Source organism: Lissotriton vulgaris, chromosome 8, assembly GCF_964263255.1.
Source record: "Lissotriton vulgaris chromosome 8, aLisVul1.2, whole genome shotgun sequence".
Taxonomy (NCBI): Eukaryota; Metazoa; Chordata; class Amphibia; order Caudata; family Salamandridae; genus Lissotriton; species Lissotriton vulgaris.
The window spans coordinates 598,094,637-598,115,119 of NC_141696.1; the positions used below are offsets into that span (position 1 = coordinate 598,094,637).

General features: G+C 41.4%; 1 protein-coding gene across 1 annotated transcript in view; it reads left to right on the forward strand.

The window, feature by feature from the left end:
- The window catches only part of DCBLD2 (discoidin, CUB and LCCL domain containing 2), a 540,831-nt gene that overhangs the window by 448,243 nt on the left and 72,105 nt on the right, over nt 1–20,483 (forward strand). The gene's annotated exons all lie outside the window — the stretch shown is intronic.

The following is a 20,483-nucleotide window of genomic DNA, read 5'->3' on the forward strand; positions in this document are numbered from 1 at the left end:
CACAGACTGTACTGTCCAAGTTCATGTAAGATGGTGATGGAGGTAGATTGTTCTGTTAGTGCACCTACTGCCAGTGACCACAAACGGAAAACAAAACCTCTATGTGGGATGTCGAGGAACCACAATTTTTTCTTATCCCCGTTTTCTCACATATGTACATATGTTTTTTCAAGTGACAATAAATATATATATTTATATGTATATATATCTACGTGTGTGTGTGTGTGTGTATGTATATATATATATATTATATACACAGATTGGTAGTGGTGTTTCCAAACAGTTGGAAAGGACCACACATTCACTAGTATTAGTAGAGAGTAGAGAACAGCACTGGACAGTCAGTGGAATCTTTCTCAATATCAAAGACGGAGTGCTACATTGACCAATATCCCCCACTACCAGGAAGGATCACAACTTCTCAAGCCAAAGGATTGACAAGTAAACATATAGGCAACGATGATCAGGAGAGCACAATCCTATAATGTAAATATATTATGGACTAATACAGTGTAGAGTCCTGGCAACAACAAATTTAAATGATGTCAGTAATTCCAAATAGGATGCAGGACGAATAGATAAGTAAAGTTCATGTTTTGTTTCATCTTTTTCTTTATTGATTCCTTAAAAGTGATTATCCAATTGATAAAATGACAGCCGACACGTGTTTCGTCCGTACTATGAATTAGTACAAGGACTTTTTCAAGGCTAATGGGGTAAGGTATTACGGCATGTGTATTGTCAAATCACGTGGAAAATATAATCAACTCGATGCTCCTGAATGCATAAGTAATCACAGTCCAAGTGGCCCGATTAAATAAATTGAAAAGTATGCTGCTGGATGAATATCAAATTGGGGATTCTTAACCATCAGTTCAGTAGTTAGCTAAATATGTTCCACAGTCGGGCAAGAGGATTGAGGTGATAAAAAGTAGACTGCCGCATGAGTCCTGGTCAAAACATTCCAAGTAACGGCGTTGACACCAAAATTGGGTAACAATGTGGTGAACAATGTATTATAACAACAACGTGCTATAAGAAACCTCGAAGTAACATGAGGCGTATTACGAACTCCGGCACCACTTAGTAATGACGGAGTGCCATTACTAAGTGGTGCCAGAGTTCGTAATACGCCTCATGTTACTTCGAGGTTTCTTATAGCACGTTGTTGTTATAATACATCGTTCACCACATTGTTACCCAATTTTGGTGTCAACGCCGTTACTTGGAATGTTTTGACCAGGACTCATGCGGCAGTCTACTTTTTATCACCTCAATCCTCTTGCCCGACTGTGGAACATATTTAGCTAACTACTGAACTGATGGTTAAGAATCCCCAATTTGATATTCATCCAGCAGCATACTTTTCAATTTATTTAATCGGGCCACTTGGACTGTGATTACTTATGCATTCAGGAGCATCGAGTTGATTATATTTTCCACGTGATTTGACAATACACATGTCGAAATACCTTACCCCATTAGCCTTGAAAAAGTCCTTGTACTAATTCATAGTACGGACGAAACACGTGTCGGCTGTCATTTTATCAATTGGATAATCACTTTTAAGGAATCAATAAAGAAAAAGATGAAACAAAACATGAACTTTACTTATCTATTTGTCCTGCATCCTATTTGGAATTACTGACATCATTTGGATTTGTTGTTGCCTGGACTCTACACTGTATTAGTCCATAATATATTTACATTATAGGATTGTGCTCTCCTGATCATCGTTGCGTATATATATATATATATATATATAATATACACACACACGCACACACCTATATATATAGCTTGAAACGATAAGCACCCGATATTACTACTAGTAACATATCCTGGTGGTGCTATGTCGGAGGAGTGGGAGAGAGAAGAGGCTTTTGAAGAACTTTTTTTTAATTTGCCCAAAGTTCAACAAGGCACTAGAAATGCCACAAATAAATCTGTCCACAATGAAACGGAAGTTAAAAAACTTATGAGATGTAAATGTAAATGTAAATGTATGTAAATGTAAATGTATAGGCATTTATATAGCGCACTACTTACCCGTAGGGTCCCAAAGCGCTTCGACCGCTGCGAAACCCTTCCTGGCTTCCCTGAGAGATGGTCCCTTAATGGGTAGCTCCAGGGTGAGACCAGGCATTCCCGGCGGTCTGGTGGGGCCGTTAGTGAAGATGAGGCAAGCTAATGCCCAGAGTTGCTGAGTGTGATCGCTGATCAGAGTGGGCACCGAGGCGAGAGAATTATCGAGTCCGCTGACCCTGGTCCAGAAACCTGCCGCGCCGGGAATCGAACCCTGGTCCCGGGCCGTCCTCTGCTCTCGGGTCTGCCGCCTCTAACCAGTGAGCCACACTACTTCACTTGAGAGAACTAGAAAAAAATCGGAGAGGGGAACTCACAAAATGGTGGGAGATTCGATCCCTCAAAGTACCACGAAGTTGGGAGAGTGCCACGCGGCTTAAGGGTCATGCTCGTCCCAAGTTTCGAAAATCCTAACCCTGATTTACTCAAAGACTGGGCCCAAAGTAATCTCGAAGCATCAATGCGACTGTTATGCCTACTAGTGAAATATGCAAAGGTCGATAGGCAGAAGAACCTGGATGAAATTACCAGGATCAACGAAGAACTCAAACAAGATGTTTATAAAGTTGATAAAGCCTACATAGAACAGACCATGAAAGAGATGACTGAACGCCTGAAAAAACAAGAGGCCACTATCAAGGCAAGAAAGGTCTACAAATTTGCTAGGGATGAGCAAGATTACGCTTTGGGCTAAATTTACACCTTTGCGAGAAAATATGACCAACTGCGCAAACAGAGAAATACATCACAGGCCAAACCCATTGCAACAACTCGACAATCACCTATTGTTGTTAACGATCCCACCATGTCAGGTTCAGATGCAAGCCTAGTGCCAAGTAGTGATGGCTCTGAGGAAGATAATCAGGATGCGCGAGGAGAAGATTTGGGCCAATTAACTTTGGCGGAGGAAATAGAGTACGTGAGACTTCAGAGGAAACAGACCCTGCGCTCACGGAATCCAAACTCCGCGCAGTTCAAAGGAGAAACAGGAGACGCAAACAATGCCGCAAGTGCGCCAAAGCCAAAAGGACAGCAACCCAAGAGAAAGTACTGGCAGAACAAGAAACAATAAACTAAAACACTATAATAAACCTGACATCGGTACAATTGGATCAAGCTGAGAAACAACTGCTTTCATTGGGCCTGTCATTCTGCCCAGAAAGCAATTTTAATTACTGCAATACCAGGATTGATGTCTTTAAATATATCCGGAAAATTAAATTAAGGAAATATTATGCAATCAAAAAAAGCACGTCGAATAGAAACAACAAAGAAGGAGACAAGCGTGCAAAAAATACCGGATTACAAGCAAAAGACGTTGCCCTGATGAAAACAATGTCCCGGTTGCGTAGGGACGAAGACGACATTGGTAACACAAGAAATGGCAGACACTGAGGACATTGAGGTAAATCAAGTCGCAAGCACCCCCTTTAAGATACCATCAACTTTCATTCCGAATATGCCCAGGGACGCGATTGATGTTTATGCGGACAGGCTCACCGAAGAGTTGAAAAAACTCCAATCAAAAGTCATGAAACATCGAAAACAGCCTGATCCCAAAATGAGGGCATACTACAATCTTATGGACAAACTAAGAAAGAACAATGAAATGGTTATAAATCAATCAGATAAAGGGGGCAATATAGTCCTATGGGCTAAACAGGACTATATTCAAGAAGCACGACGACAACTTAATGACACTGCTTGCTATGCGAAAATTGATTTTAGAACAGCGAAAAACATTCAGGAAACGTATGTTAAAAACCTGCATCAGTGGAAACGAGATGGTCTACTATCTAGGGATGAATTAAACTTCCTATACAAGAAACATCCAGTAATGCCCAATTTATACTTTGTGCCCAAAGTCCATAAGCAGCAAACACCAGTACCTGGCAGACCAATTGTATCGGCCATCAATAGTGCATTCGACAATACCTCCAAGTACATCGACTTTTTTCTGAAAGATTTCGTGGTAAAATTACCAGCTTATATCAAGGACACAACAGAGTTCTTATATGGCCTCAGTCAATGTACATGGTCTGAAACATATCTCCTTATCACCATGGACATAGCAACTCTTTACACCAGCATAGACCATGTGGATGGCATAAGGGCGGTCAAATACTTTTTTAGACCAACGACCTATTGAACTGCATCAGCACAACAAGATGCTCATATCTATGATTGATACCGGTCTCCACAACAATGTATTTATGTTTAATAATGAGGTGTATAGACAACTAAGAGGGGTGGCGATGGGGGCATGTTTTTCCGCCACCTACGCGGGGCTCCACGTGGTGTGGTGGGAGGAACATGTCCTCAAAGTCACGCATAGTACATGGTGGAACAACAATGTGGTTAAATACTGGAGATATATAGACGATGTCTTTATAATATGGAATGGCACAACACAGGAAGCTGAACAATTTATCAAGGGCATAAATACAAACCGATTGAACCTCAAGTTTACAGCTGAGATTAACACAGAGGAGGCAACTTTCTTGGATGTTAAAGTCAGAATAGAACAAAAGGTAATTAAAACTGCATTATTTAGAAAAATAACCTCTGGCAATACCATCCTGCATGCCCGTAGCTTCCACCCTAAACATACTATAACTGCTATTCCGTATGGGGAATTTTTAAGAATCCACAGGTCTTGTAGTACTATAGCAATGAGGGACAAACATCAAGATGAATGTAAAAACAGACTAGCAGCAAGGGGTTATGAAATTAAGAAATTGGAAACCAGCATGGCGAAAGCTAATCGCTTAGATCGCCAAGAACTCCTTAACCCTCACAGACCTAGGAACATAACTACCCCAGTAGAGGCAGAAGAAACAAACACCATACGCCTGATAACAGGGTATAGTCATCAGGCACGACAAATATCCCAACTGATTAAACGTGAATGGCCCATCATTCTAACTGACAATGTCCTCAAAAACATCATGCCACGAACCCCCACTATAACTTTTAGACGAGCGTATGCGATGCGCAACGAGTTAGTCAGCAGTAACCCTGAGATACCAGCAGACAATTGGCTATCCCCCCGTATGGGGTTCTTCCGCTGCATTAGTTGCCGAGCGTGCAAGTTCGGAATTAACACTAGATCTTGTCCCACGCCATTCGACACCAAACCTATAATGCTGAAAGCCCACTATACATGCCGTACTGAGCTGGCAGTATATGTGTTAAAATGCAGCTGTGAACTAGTCTATGTTGGAAGTACAAAGTCGGCAGTATATCTCTGCATACTCCAACATCTGAGGGCCATAGTTAATGCTGACCCCTCATACCCGGTTGCTCGTCATTTTCAACAAGTACATAATCAGAATCTTAACCATCTTAAGTACTTTGTTATAGATGCAATCGTACCCAACAAAAAGGGAGAAGACAACGAAAAACGTCTCCGACAGCTCGAGTCCAAATACATAGTGCTTCTTAATAGTAAACATCCTGGGGGATTGAACACTGGGGAGGATTTTCGCAATTACTTATAAAAATTTCCCCCTGTAATAAGATCATCGACATGATCTACATAGAAATATAGGGAAGTAGAAATATAGCGTATTGGGCCTATATGTCACGTAATCAGTTATGAAGCAGTTTCCATCTGTCCTTGACTTATGTTGATTCCGTAATCTTGAGGATTTCACTATCATGTTTACATATATGAAAATCCAACTTGAAAATGTACATGATAGGGTCAGTTCAAATTTTGAACAATTAATTGAAAACAAATTCATTTATATATATGTTGTTTTGGTATGCTGTATGATATCTTTATTTATATTTAATCACATTCAATCACGTAACAGCACCACGCTTTAAGGCTCTCACGATATTTAGGTGAGCAGTCCTTTTTAAGCCCTCACATACTTATGGAGAATATTGCTTATATAAGGGTTATAATCAATTCCATTCGTGAGATCTATACGTGTTTGGGTCTTTATTGAGACACTTCCCCAAAAAATAAATTTGTGCCAGGCATATATAGTGGTCCTACATTAATCAAATGAGGGATTATACATATTTTTATGCCACACAAATAAACCATTACGAATTCCTACTAATCAGTACCCGCAGGTACAGTAGAAAGGTAGTCTAGTAGGAATTCAGGGGACACATATCATAGGATGTCCTTATGAAGTATTGAAACATCTTGTATTTGCACAGATAATTACAAACACGACCCAACCATTGCTTGATAATATGCAATATATTTCACAATGTGTATGTAAAAAAGAAACCATGTGAGTAATGTATGTCATATAACTCAATGTATTGTAGTAAGCACTTATGAATAATACTGTATTTGAACAGACATACTAGTGCACCATTAGCGATATCAAAATTGAGTTACTTAAGATCGTAACATTGCACGTTTGATCATGTGTTTTTAACTTGCGAAACTACTGTAAAATTATACAATGAAAACGACATATGATATACGATGTGACACACAAAGTAATATATTTAAAAGGTATTGATTTATATAGATGATAACATTGCGACCGCTCCATACTAGACCAACATGGCGACTGTAAAAATACGAAATGAAAGAGACTCGAGTCTCGAAGTCCTTTGTTGATGTCAATTACCTGTTGGAAAGGCGCGATTTTGTAATGCGTTCGTCCCCCTTAAAAACATGGCTTCTCCAATTCCCTTTCATCAGTGAGCAAGGACGCCAGTCCGAAACGTGTCTGATGACTAGCACCACCACCATCACGAAATGAAATAAATCTTTTTGAAAAGAGAAGTCTGGCTTGGGTGATTATCTGAAGTCCGTGTACCTGTTTGCTTGCTGACGGCTGCTGGCGACAAGTTGGATGTTTATATATATATATATATATATATATATATATATATATATATATATATATATATATATATATATATATATATATATATATATATATATATATATATATATATATATATATATATATATATATATATATATATATATATATATATATATATATATATATATATATATATATATATATATATATATATATATATATATATATATATATATATATATATATATATATATATATATATATATATATATATTACCTACTGGCTGTCGCCAGTAGGTATATATAGTTAGGATTTTTTCTCTATGGGATTTTTGAAAATTCTATGTCTAATAACTTTGGCGTTTGTGGACGGAATTGGCTGAAATTTTCAGGAAAATGGAACATTTTGTTTCTGAGCAGCACCTGACAATTTGGGGGGGTTTCATCAAGGGGGGGCCGAGAAAAAAGGGGGGTCCCAAAACGCGTTTTTCCCATGTTAATTTCCATAGGGCGGTTGGCCTCACTTTTAGCTCGAACGGCTGAATGGATTTGCACGAAACTTGGCAAAATTGTAGGGACTGTTAGCCCGATCTGCCTTTGCTAGGTCTCAATATATGTGCTCCAGTGGACTTTGAGTAATTTAGGTTCAAAAAAAGATATATATCTGGCCGGAGCCTAACCACACATCTGATCTGATTGGCTGTCAGCACTTCATCCAAGAAGTGTTGGCAGCCATCCTGGGAGCAATATACATGATAGCACCTCATTAAAAAGCATTGTAGTTAATAGAGGGTTTTAGGACTTTAGTTACATTATAAATCATTTGTTGATGGTACCATACTCGTATTAGGAATTGTGGTGGGTTCTAAGGTGATTTTACCATGTGAAAAAACCTTCTGCTGTGATATCATGAATATTGTTTGAAAGAAAACTAATATCTCATGATTTTCCCACAGTGGTTTGGAAGGGGATCTATAAGCTAAACTGAAAGCATATTTTCTGTAAATTCACATTATCTTTCTCAGTCATGTGAAAATGAAGTCTGACATTCTCAGTAAAACATGTACATCCAACAAGGACAGAGACTGTCAGTTGATTCCTTTGTGTTCTACTGCAGCCTCCTAGAGTGTTCTAAAGAACAACTAGAGCGCTAACAGTCCTACTTATTACAAAGGTATGGCACACCTGAAGCCATCTTGATTGGAATAAAGTGGTAACTCTTAAAACATTTAATTTAAAAAGAAACAACATGAGGGGGTATATTTTGCCATAGAAAGTATGATTAGTGCTGCAGAATGAAAAATTAGGGCACATTTTGAGTGACTTCTCAAATCCTTTTCTATTTCATTAAAACATTCTGACATGCAGTCTCCCAAAATGGCCACCAGAGACAAAAGAGCCCAGATGTAGCCCAAATATCACCCAGATGTAGCCCAAGTATAGCCCAATGACAGAATGTCCCAGAGTGTTCTAAAGAACAACTAGAGCGCTAACAGTCCTACTTATTACAAAGGTATAGCACACCTGGAGCCATCGTGATGGGAATAAAGTGGTAACTCTTAAAACATTTAATTTAAAAAGGAACAAAATGAGGGGGTATATTATGCAATAGAAGGTATTATTATTGCTGCAGAAAGAAAAATTAGGGCACATTTTGAGTGACTTTTCAAATCCTCTTCTATTTCATTAAAAAATTCTGACATGCAGTCTCCCAAAATGGCCACCAGAGACAAAAGAGCCCAAATGTAGCCCAAATATCACCCAGATGTAGCCCAAGTATAGCCCAATGACAGAATGTCCCAGAGTGTTCTAAAGAACAACTAGAGCGCTAACAGTCCTACTTATTACAAAGGTATGGCACACCTGAAGCCATCTTGATTGGAATAAAGTGGTAACTCTTAAAACATTTAATTTAAAAAGGAACAAAATGAGGGGGTATATTTTGCCATATGAATTATGATTAGTGCTGCAGAAAGAAAAATTAGGGCACATTTTGAGTGACTTCTCAAACCCTCTTCAATTTCATTAAAAAATTCTGACATACAGTCTCCCAAGATGGCCACCAGAGACAAAAGAGCCTAAATGTAGCCCAAATATCACCCAGATGTACCCCAAGTATAGCCCAATGACAGAATGTCCCAGAGTGTTCTAAAGAACAACTAGAGCGCTAACAGTCTTACTTATGACAAAAGTATGGCACACCAGAAGCCATCTTGATTGGAATGAAGTGGTAAGTCTGAAAACACTCAATTTAAAAAGGAACAACATGAGGGGGTTAATTTTGCCATAGAAAGTATGATTAGTGCTTCAGAAAGAAAAATTAGGGATCATTTTGAGTGACTTCTCAAATCCTCTTCTATTTCATTAAAAAAATTCTGACATGCAGACTGAAACATGCACTTTATATACCAGCAGCAGACGTCCCTGGTGAGCAGTAGCTTTACTACAGTGATCTAATGTGCAACTAGAGTGCTAACATTCAGAATTTATGGCAAACGTGTGACACATCTGAATGCCTTCTTGATGGAACCAAAGTAAACAGAAATGCAATAGATCTCGCCCTCGTTTAAGTTAAAGCCATTCTGTTTGTAATGAGGTGGCTTTTTAGCTTTGCTTTTATTAGTGTTTTTTCAACTTTCATGTAAATAACATGCATCTGTATGCATATAAGTATATGTATGCATGCATTTATGTTTGTATTTATATAGATATACAGATGATATATGTTTATATATGTATGTATATATATATATATTCACTGAAAAAACCATAGGCTATAGACCATATATAGTTAGGAATTAGCATTTACAAAACCTTGAAAATTCACTGAAAAAACCATAGGTTATAGACCATATATAGTTAGGAATTCGCATTTACAAAACCTTATTTTACTCACACAAAACCATTGAAATTCCATATATAGTTAGTTGCACTAACTATATATCGCGCACCCGCAATCCACTGCTGATGATGTCACATATTACATCATTCATGACATGGTCAGTGACATCACTGATGACATCACTGATGACATCTCAAATGACATCACTGATGGCATCTCAAATGACATCACTGATGACATCACTGATGACATCTCATTTGACATTACTGATCACATCACTGATGATATCATTCATGTGATAATACGATGAACCTCTTCAGACTCTAATATAACCTTAGATACAATCAGTGTAAACAGACACTCACAGACTGTCACTCATCCATGGAGTTACTCACACACCTAGCCAGTCATGCAAAGAATCAATCACACCTCCATTTCCTCAACTATACAGTTATACAAACTTTACTTATTCAAACATATACTAACACATATTTACTCTCTTATACAATCCCTGATACAAGTTCACAATGATCCATACAGCCTCTCACACATTCACTGGCTCTTATGCACAGTTATTTATATATGTCAACTCTCACATGTACTGTGTTTTACATATGTACTTACTTTGACATGTAGCACTGAGATATCCATTCACTCACCAATACACTCATGCACACAGTCAACCGCCCATACAGCTGTTTCCACATGCACTTTTGAAACCATACATCTAGTGAATCAACTGCTCACACATCTATGCACAGAGTCATACACCTCCCAGCCACCCACACACACACTCAGTCTCCCATACAAATACTTGGGCAACCAATCAATAACCCATATAGTTACTCATATAGCTACTTATCAACACATGCAACAGTTTACAGAACAACAGACATAATGATGCACACATTCAGACAGTTTAGTCACTAACCCATGCACTCAGTGAGACACATTTAATCACTCACTCATACAGTCAGTCATGCACCTACTAAATCCTTCATCCAGACACTTATACATCCACTCATTCTTCAATATGTAAGACATATTTTAACTTTACAGAAACATACAGTCACTGGATGTTGTCATCAGTGATGTCATCAGTGATGTCACTGACCATGTCATGAATGATGTAATATGTGACATCATCAGCAGTGGATTGCGGGTGCGCGATATATAGTTAGTGCAACTAAATATATATGGAATTTCAATGGTTTTGTGTGAGTAAAATAAGGTTTTGTAAATGCGAATTCCTAACTATATATGGTCTATAACCTATGGTTTTTTCAGTGAATATATATATATATATATATATATATATATATATATATATGTGTGTGCATATATATTCACTATCAAAAAAAGAACTCAAAGGTTCATTTAATGTTGACTTGGAAGGCGTTGGGTGGGGTTCAACAAAGCCAGGTTTTTGAGACCCGTCGTTGGCATAAACCATTGAAAGTGTCTAGTTAAGAGAACTAAACTATGAAACCTTAACTCTCACCTTGCCACACATTGCTCATTATCTACGACATTACATCACAAATGACATAATTGATAACACTGGTAAAATCACATTTCGCATCAACATTGATGACATTGAACCATCACTTAGGCATCATTAGTGGTAGCAATGCCCGTGCCCAGTCTCTAGGGCACCAAGTCCACTGCATACAACATTTGGCTACATGCAGCAGACACTGGGCACAGTATCTCTGCCCACTGCTCTTGCCCTCTTACCCACATCGTGCAAGAATTCTGAGAACAGGTTGTGGCTTTTAGTGTAACACTCCACACCCAGCCCCTTTACCTCCATACATGGGGATGGCCTTTTGCTATGCAGATCGAGCATTGGTTAAGGTGCATGACCCTTGGCCATGTCTGCACAGAGCTTCTGTACTTCAAGACCCACTGCCTTCAGCCATATTCAGTGGGCACGTGACACAGGGTTAGGACTTTAACAATGCCCTGCACTCAACCGCCTGTTTTCCTGAGCAGCTGTGCACTGCCTTTTGAGCAAGCCTACTTTTCACAGATGTTGGGTATGTGCATTCAGCACTGGACACAGTAACCCCATACCACCGCACCCCCTGCCCCCCTTCAGCTGCAATTATATTAATACTATGGTGGCAAAAGTATGTAACTAAATTGTGTCAGCATCCTGAGTACACCTGCTGGACAGAGCTTCATCAGGCGGCACCACGTTTTAATTTCTTCCGGGTGCAAGCCACTACAAAGGAGATCATTGAAACGTGTGGCCAGATCATTTCAAGTGGAGAAATGCTGCTGTAAGGGAGCCTGTAATCCCAGTGCAAACTACCTAACTCTAAGTTTAATTTTAGAGGCAACTTGTAACACATCTATTTGTGTATTATACTGGTAAACGGTCATTACAACGCGGCTTTAACACCGCATACCATTACATCGCAACAGCTACAACGAATGCAATGTAACAACGCGTACCATTACTACTGTTATAACTGACGCCTGGTTTCACCCACTCCTTCCGGTTCCCCCCTTGCCTCTTTCCCACTTGGTATGGCCCGTGCTGTCACTTGAAGGCAGCAGTAGAATGTTCGGTTGTTACGATCCTGTCAAGCTGGGGGCACCTGTGTTATATAGAACTTAATAAAGGTTCTTGATTTCTACCACGTGTGGACTGTCATCACTACAATTTTGGCGACGGAGGAAACGGAGCTGAGCCAGGGTCAGCGTGGTGCCTCTCCCCTGGAGTGAATTGAGCTTGGACAAGGAAAATATGAGGAAATGAATTTATGACGTACCTAGGGCGTTCTAAGGAAACTGAGTCATTAAAGAGAAGTAAGACCCAAGTTGATGAACACTGGAAGAAGCGCAAATCCGTGAGGTGAGCAGATTAAGCTGAGTGAATAGATTGGTGAACGAATTGTAATCTCTGTCACCGCGTTTTGGAGTTGATGAATTGAGCCTTGTTTGGCCGCATGAGGAGCGTGACCAGTGAATAAAAGTGGACGTTGATTTATCGTGAGAAAACGATAGTTGATTTATGGAAGCGGTGTTACATAATACTGGAACCGGTGCAAGACTTATGTGAAGAGCCTTGGTAAAAAGAAAAACATAGGAGAAGTGAGCGAGGGAGGAGACGTATTGTTCTCTGTTAACGCAATTGTATTGGAAGAGAATCAGCGCAAACGGCGTGTGATGTGAAACTTCTCATCAGATTTTCAGTGTGCAGCCAGAGAAAACGTTAGGGTTTGTGCGTGCGAGGTGAGATTCCCTTCATTCCTACAGGGCAATTCCACTAGCAAACGTTATAACACACTGCCGTCTTGTGGCCAAGTTGACAAAGAGACTAAATGAAAATACTCCAGTAAGGAGGGGAAAAGTCGTATTTAAAACTCAATGGCAAGCGGAGGAAAAGAAAGAGGCAGTGATCAGTAAGATTTATATAAAAGTTGAAGTAAAGTGGAAGGCTAAGAATGAGCAAATAAAAAAAAATATATATAATCTTGAGCAAAGTCAAGGTATCGCCGACATAGGAGGAGGAGATGTTGACAAATGGTTGAAACTGCGCCACCCCGTTGGCGATGAATCAGGCACTTTAGAGAGCAAAGTGAAATCCTCCACAGCGTTTTTTTATTGAGCAGTGCATGTCAATTCAGCTGTGTTTTGAGGGAAAGTGTGACTCAGGTAGAGAGACGGAATCCCTCGGAAGTGCAAACTGCCTGAATGTAGAAGGGTGATTCTCCTCAACGTGGAGCGAAGAAACCCATCGATACTAAAGTAATAAATCAGCATCAGCACATGTCACATGCTGCTCTAGAGACACTTATTCTGAAGGATTTAATATAAATAATTGGCTTACCTTGAAGCAGCAGTTTCGGGAACGGGAAGCAACACGGACAACAGTTTCCGGAGGTGCTCATTGAGCGTAGCTCTTTCCTCAGCGTGGTGGCGCGAAAGGGAGAGAGGCGCACTTCATGTTAGGGCTCCACCTTACTGAGGACGGCTGCAATTGCACTTTCGCACATCAATCCCTGGCAATTATCTATCGAGTGGTTCAGCAAAGGATAATTTAATTAAAGCCAGTTTAGACAAAATAAGAGTGTATAAAATTAGTACCTTCGCGGGTGGAACTCATCAACAGCACTTCAAGGAAAATTAAATAAATAAATAACAGTGTCTTTAAAAAAAGAAAAAAGAGGTCTACTTCAAAGAAAATTTACCCAAGCAGTGAAAAGTCTGAACACCTACTGCAAATCCAAGTTTCGAGGAAAATATTCTGTATGAGCCAGGGGAGTAAAATATTAACTGCACTAAATAGGGTGAGAAGGAACAACTAGGATAAGTTAATCACCCATAGCCAGCCACATGGAAATCCAAGAGTTCTAAGACTGTATCCTTTATGCTGACCATATATGTAAAACAGAAAGATTTTATTGTGCTGTGAAAGCTTAGAGGAAAACCTATTTGCAGGAGTTTAGGTATTGTGATATCAATATGGATAAGAACATGATGTTTAAATTAATGTCACATGAGCCATTTATGAAAGGAGAAGATGCTGATTCTGCAGAATGGGGAGTGAGGAAGCAAAAATTATACAGTTATATATCCACTTTTGACGTGGAGGATCTACTTTTAAAACCTGATGAAAAGGTAGGAATACTGTTTCGCAGTTTAGGAGCTGGTGGACGGAAAACTTACTATGACATAGAAAAGAAAATCTTTAAGAGAACAGATAGGAATGCATTTGAAAATGTCATGCTGGTTTTAGATGAACATTATAAGCAAGTAAAGAATGGTGAGGCACAAAGGATCAAAATACACAGAGAAGAAGGAGATCTCAAAATGGTATTGTACAAGAGAGAAATTGAACATGAGTATACCATCAAAATAGAGGGAGTAGATATTGACTTTAACGGTGACTCAGGGTCACAAGGTACAGAAGTTAGCAAAAGAAAATGGAAGAGCGAATTGACTATAACACTAGGGAATACATTGGAAGAAGCTGACACGTCCTGGGAAACACACACTGGCAAAGGCATTATTTGGATTGGAAGAAAAGAGATGAATTTGAGTTACAGGGTGAGAAGCGCATGGAATAAAGGGTATATTTCAGAAGAGGTGTTCTCCGTACTGGGAGGGGATGAGGAAATGAAATTAAGAGTAACGCAAAGTCCCAAAAGTTCAGAACATATGGGTAGGCGGACTATAATCAAAAGTATACAAATTACCCAGTGGGAGATGTTGAGTTTGAGAACACCATTATCCAGGGATGGAGTTGGAGGAACTAGGGCTGTTGTGAGGAAGGAGCAGATAGGAGAAGCAGCAGTGGTCAAATTCAAAAGAGATCTAAATAATTCAAGGAGAAAAGATGAGGAAGGAAATATAAGGAAAAGTTTCAAAATAAAAGAACTTGTTAATAAAGGAACTCGGGTGGTAACACGACCCACGAGGACAGAGGAGGACCTTTGTAAGTCCACCTGCCACAAGTCTGAGAAAGCGTGGTGCTCTACTGCACTGGCCGAGTCCAAACCTATGACAAGGGTGATATGTTCTGCTGACATTGACCGTGGTGGTGCTTATGATCAGAGTCGGATTGATCCAAAGTGCAACAAGCAAGGAGAGTACTTGGACTGGTTATATAGCGAAGTGACTGAGATGGAAAGGGAGGAGGCACACAATAACGTACGTTACCCGCACCCCAAAGTACCTTTAGGAGGGAACAGGATGCTTACAGAAGGCGGGAGAGGATATGTGTTCATAGACACAGAAGATTCAGCATCATCCACCAGTAGAACGGGTTTGAAGGAATCGGGGGAAAGACCGGATTTTGAGGAGGCGCGTACCGAAGGATTTACCAGTGGTACTGAGAGCAATAATAGAACTGTCCTTAGACCCGATGCCGATCATTATGATGAGAAGGAACCTGGACATTTGAGTTGGTGTAAACGCAGCCTTACATGGTCCAGGAAATTTCCCAAGAAAAAGGTCTATAAGGGTGGTCACCCGCCAGAGTGGAGAAGGGTACAAGTCATGGCGGACTAGAGCAAAATGGTGAAAGGGACCGCCGTGGCCAGTGACACCCTGAGGAATTCACCCACACCATGAAGTATACTTAAGGGTGCACTGTTGCATTTAGGAATTGCGAGTGAGCACAAGTTCAGTTCATCGTCAGGCCCTTTTGTTTCCTAATTATACGTTCCCTTCCTCGTGGATGGAAGGGACAGACTATGGGAGGGGCCTACACTGATCTAACGAACATGGTTTAAAGTAACCCTCCTTGCTAACTTAAAACGGATGAGAAACATGGTAACCTGAGTCTACATGATTCCTTAATTACAGACAAATGTACTACTAGTAGCATGTTGTTTACCAGTCAGTTGTTTAGAATTGAGGGGTGGCCGGGGAATACGGGAAGTTGGAGCTTTTTGCCAGGTTTTTTCCCGTCACCATTAGATATGGCTAGGAGGGTGAAGGGGACTTACAGTCAGTTTACTATTGGTAGGAAAGGGGGGCAGAGAATATAGTTTCTCAGGATACTAATCACCCGCCACTGGACCTCACCTTCCTGCCCTGTCATAGACATTGTTATAGTTATCAAGGTGCTCTCTGCCAAGCCTGGTAGAGGCCATGGTTTATCATATTGGGTAGACCCCGGTGTTCCACCGGGGCCAGGGTCCTCCTTGTAGGACCCACCTTTGGTTTTTGCGCACATGATGTTATCTGTCCCTCCTGTGTACACCTGCTTTCCTCTCTCACACTCTTTTTCTCTCTCTCTCTCTTTCTCGCTCTCTCCTTCCCCCGCTCTTCCCCATTCTCCACCCCGCACCCATCTCCGTGTCTCCTGCCCAACTCCCAATCCCTCCGTTGTCTCCCTAGGGAGGATGATGTGTTCTAACTGACGCCTGGTTTCACCCACTCCTTCCGGTTCCCCCCTTGCCTCTTTCCCACTTGGTATGGCCCGTGCTGTCACTTGAAGGCAGCAGTAGAATGTTCGGTTGTTACGATCCTGTCAAGCTGGGGGCACCTGTGTTATATAGAACTTAATAAAGGTTCTTGATTTCTACCACGTGTGGACTGTCATCACTACAACTACTCATACCATTACATCGCATGCGCTTTTACAACGTATGCGATGTAATTGCTATCCACATTGTTGTGAGGAAACTGAAGCTCTTCCGTTTCCTCACAATGACGTGCACCGCCCCTCAGACTTCGCAGGAATCAGTAGAGAGGCACCACAAGGAGAGAGAGGTAAGGGGGATTGGGGGTAGTGGGATGGTCGTGCTGGGGGTAGTGTTTCAGTGTAGGGATTGGACTGGGGGACGGGAGAAAGTCATGCTGGAGGTAGTGTTTTAGGGTTTAGGGTAGTGCGGTGGTGTGTGTGTGTAGTGGTTTAGGGTAGTGCTGTGTGTGTGTAGTGCAGGGTAGTGTTGGGTTTAGGGTAGTGTCGGGGGGTCATGCAGGGTAGTGTTTAAGTGAAGGGGCGGACTAGGGGTCGGGGAGGGTCATGCTGGAGGTAGTGCTTTAGGGTTTAGGGTAGTGCTGTGGTGTGTGTGTGTAGTGCAGGGTAATGTTTTAGGGTTTAGGGTAGTATCGGGGGGTTGTGCAGGGTAGTGTTTAAGTGAAGGGGCGGACTAGGGGTCGGGGAGGGTCATGCTGGAGGTAGTGCTTTAGGGTTTAGGGTAGTGCTGTGTGTGTGTAGTGCAGGGTAATGTTTTAGGGTTTAGGGTAGTGTCGGGGGGTTGTGCAGGGTAGTGTTTTAGTGTAGGGAGAAGACTGGGGGTCGGGGGAGAGTCATTCTGGAGGTAGTGTTTTAGGGTTTGTTAGTGCTGTGGTGTGTGTAGTGCAGGTTAGTGTTTTAGGGTTTAGGGTAGTGTTGGGGGTCGTACAGGGTAATGTTTTAGTGTAGGGAGCGGACGGGATCGGGGGAGGGTCGTGCTGGAGGTAGTGTTTTAGTGTAGTGCTGTGGCGTGTGTGTAGTGCAGGGTAATGTTTTAGGGTTTAGGGTAGTGTCGGGGGGTTGTGCAGGGTAGTGTTTTAGTGTAGGGAGAAGACTGGGGGTCGGGGGAGGGTCATTCTGGAGGTAGTGTTTTAGGGTTTGTTAGTGCTGTGGTGTGTGTAGTGCAGGTTAGTGTTTTAGGGTTTAGGGTAGTGTTGGGGGTCGTGCAGGGTAGTGTTTTAGTGTAGGGAGCGGCCGGGATCGGGGGAGGGTCGTGCTGGAGTTAGTGTTTTAGTGTAGTGCTGTGGCGTGTGTGTAGTGCAGGGCAGTGTTTTAGGGTTTAGGGTAGTGTCGGGGGTTGTGGAGGGTAGTGTTTAATTGTAGGGAGCGGACTGGGGGTTGGGGGAGGGTTGTACTGGTGGTAGTGTTTTAGGGTTTAGGGTAGTGCTGTGGTGTGTGTAGTGCAGGGTAGTGTTTTAGGGTTTAGGGTAGTGTCGGGGGTTGTGGAGGCTAGTGTTTAATTGTAGGGAGCGGACTGGGGGTTGGGGGAGGGTTGTACTGGTGGTAGTGTTTTAGGGTTTAGGGTAGTGCTGTGGTGTGTGTAGTGCAGGGTAGTGTTTTAGGGTTTAGGGTAGCGTTGAGGGGTTGTACATGGTAGTGTTTAAGTGTAGGGAGCAGACTGGGGGTCGGGGAGGGTCGTGCTGGAGGTTGTGTTTAAGGGTTTAGGGTAGTGACGTGGTGTGTGTGTGTAGTGCAGGGTAGTGTTGTTGGGTTTAGGGTAGTGTCAGGGGGTTGTGCTGGGTAGTCTTAATGTAGGGTGAGTACTGGGGGTCAGGGAGGGTCGTGCAGGGGTACTAAATTAGGGTTTAGGGCAGGGCTGGGGAGTGTGACTTACATTGCATACTTTTACCATGAGTATAGCTTTACCACGCATGCCTTTGCTTTGTAATGGTATGCGTGGTAAAAGTATGCAATGTTAATGGCATGTCGTTATTGCAACGCATAGTAATACCTGTGTTGTAATGGCACGCGTGGTATTAGTATGTGTTGTAATGAGTCATATTCATTATACATGTTATCAAGTCCCCCCTGAGCTACCTTATTAGGATATTGCAAGTCACTGAGGAATTCATGACCATATAGAGGAACGAGGCCAAAGGCAGAGTTCCTATATAAGGTTATGGAGCTCCGACGTGGCTTGCAATATCTTTATCATGTACGGCAAGGAGTAATTTAATCCTTTTGATACATGGGCGCACCATCACCTTTCCCACAAAACATTTTCACATGAAAGGGAGAGCACATTTGCAAACCTGGAGAAAAAAAATACAATATTTGGTGCAAAATTAAGCACGTCACAGAAGTTCGATATTTTTTGCAAAAAGATATAACCAGTTTAATATTAGGTTTTTAAAAAAAAAAGACGCAAGAGAGATATGCAGAAAGATACCAACTTATTTATAATTGCCCAAGGAGTGAACAAATAAACATATTGCCATAAATATCTACTTTCTGCTGATCACTGACCTTCTAGAAAAACAGTAGAAGAGAGAAAAGAAATGTTGTTTCTTTGCTTTAAAAAGCAGCTTTTATTATGCTCTGTGACCTGACCTGCCTTTCCGGTCGACTGCTGACTCTGACAGGAGACATAGTGACATAGTGATTACAGCTGAGTTCTGATATCATTTCTCTATAATAAACCTATGGGTGCGTCACAAGACCCTTAATATAAATAAATTAGAGAATGGTTATAAGACCAGGATTGCAGAATCCTATGCATTATAAGGAGTAGACTTAGTTGTTCAACAGTAATACGTTTTTACAGTTCACTTCTGAAGTCACAGTGCCTGCTGCCTGCAGCCGGGGTGAAAAGCCGGTCACGAAGAATAATTACAGCTGCGGTTTAAACAAGGAGCACAGGAACTACCACTTCCTTCTAATGATGCGCTTTGGTCAAAATGTAAAGGTATAAGCAGAAACGAAATATTAACACAAAATATTTGTTTTTCCACGCTGTGGGTCATTACAGAAAAGATACAAAATTCGTGTTTCAACAAAAATATGAACAACATCGTTTGTTAATGTGATTGACATTAAACTGACCCTAATATCTCTTTGCACACATTTTCGTCTTTAGTGTTTAATTTCCCAGTAGAGATTATGCTTTTATTCTTTCTTCTGTAATGAACATAAAAAATCAAGATTCCGAAGATGTTGGTGGTCAGTGGGACAGGTGATGGTATTGACCATGTATTATACAGAATAAAATACGGTCTGCCGTATATCGAAGGATATTGCAAATCACCTTGGAGTTCCATGAACTTATAAAGGAACATGGCTTGGCGGTTCGGGCTGGACTGTTCCCATGAGGCACAGGGTCAGACTGATTTGCATATGGCCAGGTCTGAACTGGGGTGGCTGAGTGAGCTAAAGAATGGTGATGGATTAAACCCAGATCAGTTGACTGGGGGTGGGTGTTTGATAGGCTCAAACGCTCCGTCCATCATCCCCTTTTGTATCGCTTTGTTCGCCCTAAGTTGGCAGGGTATGCTCAGACGTGAGTCCCTTGCTCACTTGGCCACTGGATTCAAGATAGCCTGGCTGATGAGGATTATGAATCCGAAACCGGTCCCAGGATGCTTGTTTCCGGTCCAGGAAAGACATGGCTTGGCAGTTCGGGCTAGACTGTTCCCATGAGGCACAGGGTCAGACTGATTTGCATATGGCCATGTCTGAACTGGGGTGGCTGAGTGAGCTAAAGAATGGTGATGGATTAAACCCAGATCAGTTGACTGGGGGTGAGTGTTTGATAGGCTCAAACGCTCCGTCC